Source organism: Helianthus annuus, chromosome 5, assembly GCF_002127325.2.
Source record: "Helianthus annuus cultivar XRQ/B chromosome 5, HanXRQr2.0-SUNRISE, whole genome shotgun sequence".
NCBI lineage: Eukaryota > Viridiplantae > Streptophyta > Magnoliopsida > Asterales > Asteraceae > Helianthus > Helianthus annuus.
The window spans coordinates 84,227,795-84,234,578 of record NC_035437.2 but is presented as its reverse complement, the minus strand read 5'-3'; positions in this window follow the sequence as shown (position 1 = coordinate 84,234,578).

Below are 6,784 nucleotides of genomic sequence, written 5' to 3'. Positions count from 1 at the left end.
ATCCGACTCGAGACCACTCCCGGTCTCGAGTGAACAATGAACATTTGGGCCGGTTGGGCCATACCACTCGGAACCAAACCCACTAGGGGTGTACCGGCCTTGAAACGGGTATAAAAACCCAAAACCCCCACACACTCTCCCTCATTTCACCCTCACTCTCTCCTTCACTAAAACCCTAAAACCCTAACATCACACCCTCTCCTCTCCTTCCCTCTCTCGGATCGGACCGGCGACAACCAAAAAGCTTTCGGACTAGCTCGAGGTCATCACTCGGAACTTGGTTCATCAATCTTTTGTACCCCAACATCTAACCAGTTAGTGATGATAATGTTGTATATGGTTGCTTGTTAAATCATATGCATGTCAAGTGTGCCTTTCCTTGTATAGTTGATGTTATTATTGTTGTTTAAGCAAAGTACTTGTTGATCTAGTGATTGTTTGATAAAGAAAATGGTTACTTGTTACTAAATGATGCTTATGTGATGAATAAGGTTTTGATGCATAAGATGTTGATGGTTATCATACTAGCTTGACTTGTAAATGTAGAAATGAACAAATGCCTTGCAATATATATGAGTTTGAATGAATATGTGATTCGAATACGTGATTTTTAAATGCATTTCCGGTTGATGTTCACTATTTTAATAAATTCGATGCAACATAGGAGGTTTTGTTAGAAGTAGAAAACCCTAAAGTGATGAACTATTTGAATGTGGCTTGAATATGTGAGAACATGTTGAAGGTGATATGAATATTTAAAAATCATGTTGTTTGATCCGTTTTGCTTGGTAATTAGACAAGGAAACATGTTATTGCAATATGGTTGGTTAGTACAAAATTTCATGAAAACAGAATTCTATTGGATAGTACATGTTGACAGGTTCTAGAAGGTTTTCTGTGCACGTAATCATGGTTGCGAGTCGGAACCCTTGGTTGCGACTCGAGACCAAAGCATGATGAACCGAGACGGGCTTCAGGGACTCGAGACCGACTAAGTCTCGACTCGAGATGACATGATCTTGACTCGAGACTGGGCTCGAGACTTCTGAGATTGCGACTCGCAAGCAGCACACTCGAGACCAAAACGTGATTCTTCGAGATCTCCTGGTTGCGACTCGAGACCGTGTATTCTCGAGTCGAGACCCCCCCCTTGTCTCGACTGGGCTGCCTACGTGTTATTGGGCCACGACTTGTTGGGCTATCTGTTGACTGGGCTGCATGCGTTTCTGTTACTGTTTGTTTGTGAATATGTTAGGGCAGGCCCAATAACCCAACTGTTTGAATGTATGCATGCTAAGTGTGTCTCTAAGTGTTTGCTATACGTGATTACGTGTACCCCAACTTGACCTATATTTGGTAACTATGCTAGGACGTGGTGACCAACGTGATTGACCCGGGTATTTAATCTACCGAGCAACCCAAGGTGAGTTCACAACCTAAAGCATGCGTTCCCGGTGGTTTGGGAAACGGAACTACAAACAACACTATCCCCTTATGAGGGATACAACTTACTTTACTTCCCTTGTTATTGGGAACCTTTAGTTAATTACTGTTTATACGGATTGCAACAAACGGCACTAAACGAAACTCTATCACTCAAGTCCCTACTACATTATACCGATTAGTCGCCGGGGCCAGGCGAACGGGTTATTAGTTGATAGCGCTATTTAGGTCTTACCAACCTCACACCGTGCCATGGTATGGGATCGGTCGTGAACTAATGTACTCAGGCATCCGTCAATGATGATAGAACATTGACATCGGGGCATCCTGCGGAAACGCAAACGGTTACCTAGTGTTCGGTATTGGAAAAACAGTTTAGTCGCTAACTTTTGGGGTAGCTCCCCATGGCATGTATAAACGGATAAATTAACTGGTGAAACAAGTTTTTGGTAATTAAAACTGGACAACTAGTGAACTCGCTCAACATTATTGTTGACACCTTACTGCATGCTTTGCAGGTAACCAGTGACTGAGGAGCTTGCTGCTTGGGAATGTGTAGTGGTCGTCAAAACCCGTGTGTTGGGTTTTAACTATCTTGAACTATGAACTGTCTTTAAAACTATTTGGTTTATGCTTCTGCTGTTTTGTTTAAACAAATTTTCGAACTTAAACTACGATGTTGCTAACTACTTTGGATAGCAAATATTTCTTCTATTAATCAATGCTCAGTATAATTGGTGGCTGGATCCTGGTCAGTCACGCCCTCAAGCGGATGATGCTCCGCAGGTGGAATTTGGGGGTGTGACAGATTGGTATCAGAGCCATTGGTTATAGTGAACTGGTTTTAAAAAGGGGAAAATCTTTTTGAGAAAAACCAGACTATAACCCGTGACTCGTGACGACACTACACTCCAAGTGCAAGACTCGACTTATCTGACCTCATAGCTCGGACCCATGTTTACTTGCTTGTTTGTCTTATGCTTTCTGCTCTACTATACGTACTAGTTTGCCTAATTAGATAGATATGCCTTCCCCCTTCTATCTCATTCTCGCTATATTACGACATCACACTCATACTATGTTTTCTGGCTATGAAGACAATGAGTGGACGCGGACGAGGAAACGTCAACATGACTCAGGCTCAGTTCACTAACCTGATCAACACGGTGGCTGCACCTTTCGCAGCTCACCCTGGAGGTAAAACTCGTTGTTTTAGGATGTATAGTTCCTACCATCGCATCGTCTTTCCACCTCTAAACCTATTCGTATCGCTCCCACAACAGGTCAGCATGCGCCTGTGCAACCACGTGTTTGTACTTTCAAGACCTTCATGGATTGCAAACCTCTTCCTTTCAATGGCACCGAGGGTGCCATAGGGCTACTGCACTGGATCGAGAAGGTCGAAGCTGTCTTTGCTGTCTGCGAGTGTCCCCCTGCTAATTGGGTGAAGTTTGCTACTGGTACTCTTGAGGGAAGCGCGCTTTCGTGGTGGAAAGCGCAAATTCAAATGCTTGGTTTGGAGACTGCTAATGCTACTGCATGGGAAGATTTCAAGGATATGATCAAGGAAGAATATTGTCACAGGGATGACATCCACAAACTCGAGGACGAGTACTATGGTCTCAAGATGGTTGGGTCAGAGATTGAGACCTACACCAAGCTGTCCAACGACTATGCTGCACTTTGCCCAAACATGTCCCGACCCATGTATCGAAGGATCGAATTGTACATCAAAGGCTTAGTCCCAGAAATCCGGAGCCATGTGACCTCGGCCAACCTCACTACCATACAGCCCGTGGTTCGTCTTGCCCACAAACTCACCAACCAGGCTGTGGAAGAGGGCAAGTTGCCCAAAAGGATCAGTGTTGTGGAAGGAACTTCTAGTGATAGCAAACGAAAGTGGGATGGAAATCAGGGCAAGGATGCTAACTCTACTCGGGCCCCAGCCCAGCAAAGGAAAACTGAGAACAACAAAGGCCCCCAGCAACAGGGTGGCTACCGGGGAAGCTACCCTAAGTGCAACAAGTGTAACAGGCACCACAATGGGGCATGTAACAAAGGTCAGTGCCAGCGATGCAACAAGATGGGGCATGAAGCCAAGGATTGTAGAAGTCAGTTCCCGGCGAGGCAGAATCAGCAACAACCCCAACAGCAACAGCAGCAGGGAAACAACCGCGGATGTTTTAAATGTGGGGCAACAGGGCACATGCGAAAGGATTGCCCTGAACTGAATCAGAATCGCAACAACAACCAGGGAGCTGGGAACAATGAGCAGAACAACAATGCTGGGAATGGTGCAAGGGGAAGAGCTTTTGTGATTGGAGCTGGAGAAGCAAGGAACGACCCCAACGTCGTGGCGGGTAAGTTCCTACTTGATGATCGTTATGTTTCTGTGTTATTTGATTCTGGAGCCGATGCTAGTTATGTATCCCTTCGTATTAGTAAGAAACTTAAGCACCCGCCTGCATTATTAAGTTCTAAGCACGTCGTCGAGATAGCCAATGGTAGGAACATCGAGGCCTCGCACGTGATCCATGACTGCAAACTAGAATTGTCTGGTCAGACGTTTAGTATCGACCTTTTCCCCGTCAAGCTTGGAAGCTTCGACGTCGTCATCGGCATGGATTGGTTATCCAAACATCGCGCTGAGATCCTCTGTCAAGAGAAAGCGGTTCGTATTCCTCGTCGTTCTGGCAAACCCCTCATCGTTCAAGGTAACAAAGGCGGAGAAGTCACAGGCATTATCTCGCTTCTAAAAGCCCAGAGGTGTTTACAAAAAGGGCACACCGCTATCCTAGCACTTGTCACCGACACCCACGAAAAGGAAAAGAGAATTGAAGATTTTCCTGTAGTACGTGACTACCCCGAGGTATTTCCTGAGGAACTACCTGGACTCCCTCCCCACTGTCAGGTCGAATTCCAAATCGAGCTAGCTCCCGGAGCAGCATCCATAGCTCGTGCGCCTTATCGACTAGCCCCTGCAGAACTGAAGGAACTCTCTACGCAATTACAGGAACTATTGGATAAAGGATATATCCGTCCTAGCTCATCACCCTGGGGAGCACCAGTACTCTTTGTTACGAAGAAGGATGGCACATTCCGAATGTGCATCGACTATCGTGAGCTGAACAAGGTTACCATCAAGAATCGTTACCCTCTCCCGCGCATCGACGACCTGTTCGATCAGTTGCAAGGATCGAGCTACTATTCTAAGATTGACCTGTGATCAGGCTATCATCAGCTGAGAGTTCGTAATGAAGACATCTCTAAGACTGCGTTCAGGACTCGTTATGGTCATTACGAGTTCCTCGTCATGCCTTTCGGAATGACTAACGCGCCTGCGGTTTTCATGGATCTCATGAACCGAGTGTGTAAGCCTTACCTCGACAAATTCGTGATTGTGTTTATCGACGACATCCTGATCTACTCGAAAAGTCAAGAAGAGCATGAACGACACCTACGCCTTATCCTCGAACTCTTACGCAATGAGCAGTTGTACGCCAAATTCTCGAAGTGTGACTTCTGGCTTCGAGAGGTCCATTTCCTTGGGCACGTGGTCAATAAGGACGGGATTCACGTCGACCCCGCTAAGATCGACTCGATAAAGAATTGGCCTACGCCCAAGACTCCAACCGAAGTTCGCCAATTCTTGGGATTAGCAGGATACTACCGCAGATTCATCAAAGGGTTCTCAAAGATTGCTCAACCCCTCACGACTCTCGCTCAGAAAGGCATTGCTTACAAGTGGAATGGAGCTCAGGAGTCGGCCTTTCAAAGACTAAAGGATAATCTCTGTAGTGCTCCTATTCTCTCGTTGCCTGAAGGCACTGACGACTTTGTGGTTTACTGTGATGCGTCTATCCATGGGCTCGGTTGTGTGTTGATGCAACGCGAGAAAGTTATTGCCTACGCTTCTCGACAACTTAAGACGCACGAAAGAAACTACACTACGCACGACTTGGAACTGGGAGCAGTGATTTTTGCTCTTAAGATATGGAGACATTACCTGTACGGTACCAAGTGCACTATTTACACCGATCACACGAGTCTCGAGCATATCTTTAGGCAAAAGGAATTGAACATGCGACAACGTCGATGGGTCGAACTCTTGAATGACTACGAATGCGCCATCAAGTACCATCTGGGCAAGGCCAATGTCGTGGCAGATGCCCTCAGCCGGAAGGACACTATACCAAAGCGCGTGCGAGCATTGCAACTTACCATCCAGTCTAACCTCCCTACTCAGATCCGAAATGCTCAAGTCGAAGCTTGAAACCGGAAAACATCAGGGCTGAGTCCCTGCGGGGATCGAGTCAGTGATTAGAACAAAAAGAAGACGGCGCTTACTATGTAACAGGGCGCATTTGGGTTTCGCTCTATGGAGATTTACGTGAACTCGTGTTGGACGAAGCCCACAAGTCCCGCAACTCAATACATCCTGGCTCGGATAAGATGTACCACGACTTGAGGACTACATACTGGTGGCCTGGCATGAAGGCCCACATAGCAACATATGTCAGCAAATGTTTGACTTGCGCAAGAGTCAAGACAGAGTACCAGAAGCCAGCAGGCCTACTCCAACAGCCAGAAATCCCGAAATGGAAATGGGAGCAAATTTCCATGGATTTTGTTACAGGGCTACCTAGGTCTCAACGCGGAAATGACACTATTTGGGTAATAGTAGATCGATTGACCAAGTCCGCACACTTTTTGGCTATTAAGGAAACAGACAAGTTTTCTACCTTGGCGGAAGTCTACTTAAAGGAAGTAGTTTCGAGGCACGGGGTGCCAACCTCAATTATTTCCGACCGAGACGCTCGTTTTACCTCGGAATTGTGGCAAGCTATGCACAAATCCTTTGGCTCACGTTTGGACATGAGCACCGCTTATCACCCGCAAACGGATGGACAGTCCGAACGCACCATCCAAACCCTAGAAGACATGCCTAGAGCATGTGTGATCGATTTTGGCAAGAATTGGGAGAAGCATCTATCGCTAGTGGAATTCTCCTACAATAACAGCTACCACACTAGCATTCAGGCAGCACCTTTTGAGGCATTGTACGGTCGTAAATGCCGATCACCTCTCTGCTGGGCGGAAGTCGGTGATAGTCAAATCACGGGCCCAGAGATGGTGGTAGATACAACGGAAAAGATTGCCCAGATCCGACAGCGCATGGCGGCAACTCGTGACCGCCAGAAGAGTTACGCTGATAAGCGTAGGAAACCACTAGAATTCCAGGTCGGTGACCGGGTTCTATTTAAAGTCTCACCCTGGAAGGGTGTGGTACGCTTTGGTAAACGGGGCAAGCTTAATCCGCGATATATCGGACCATTCGAAA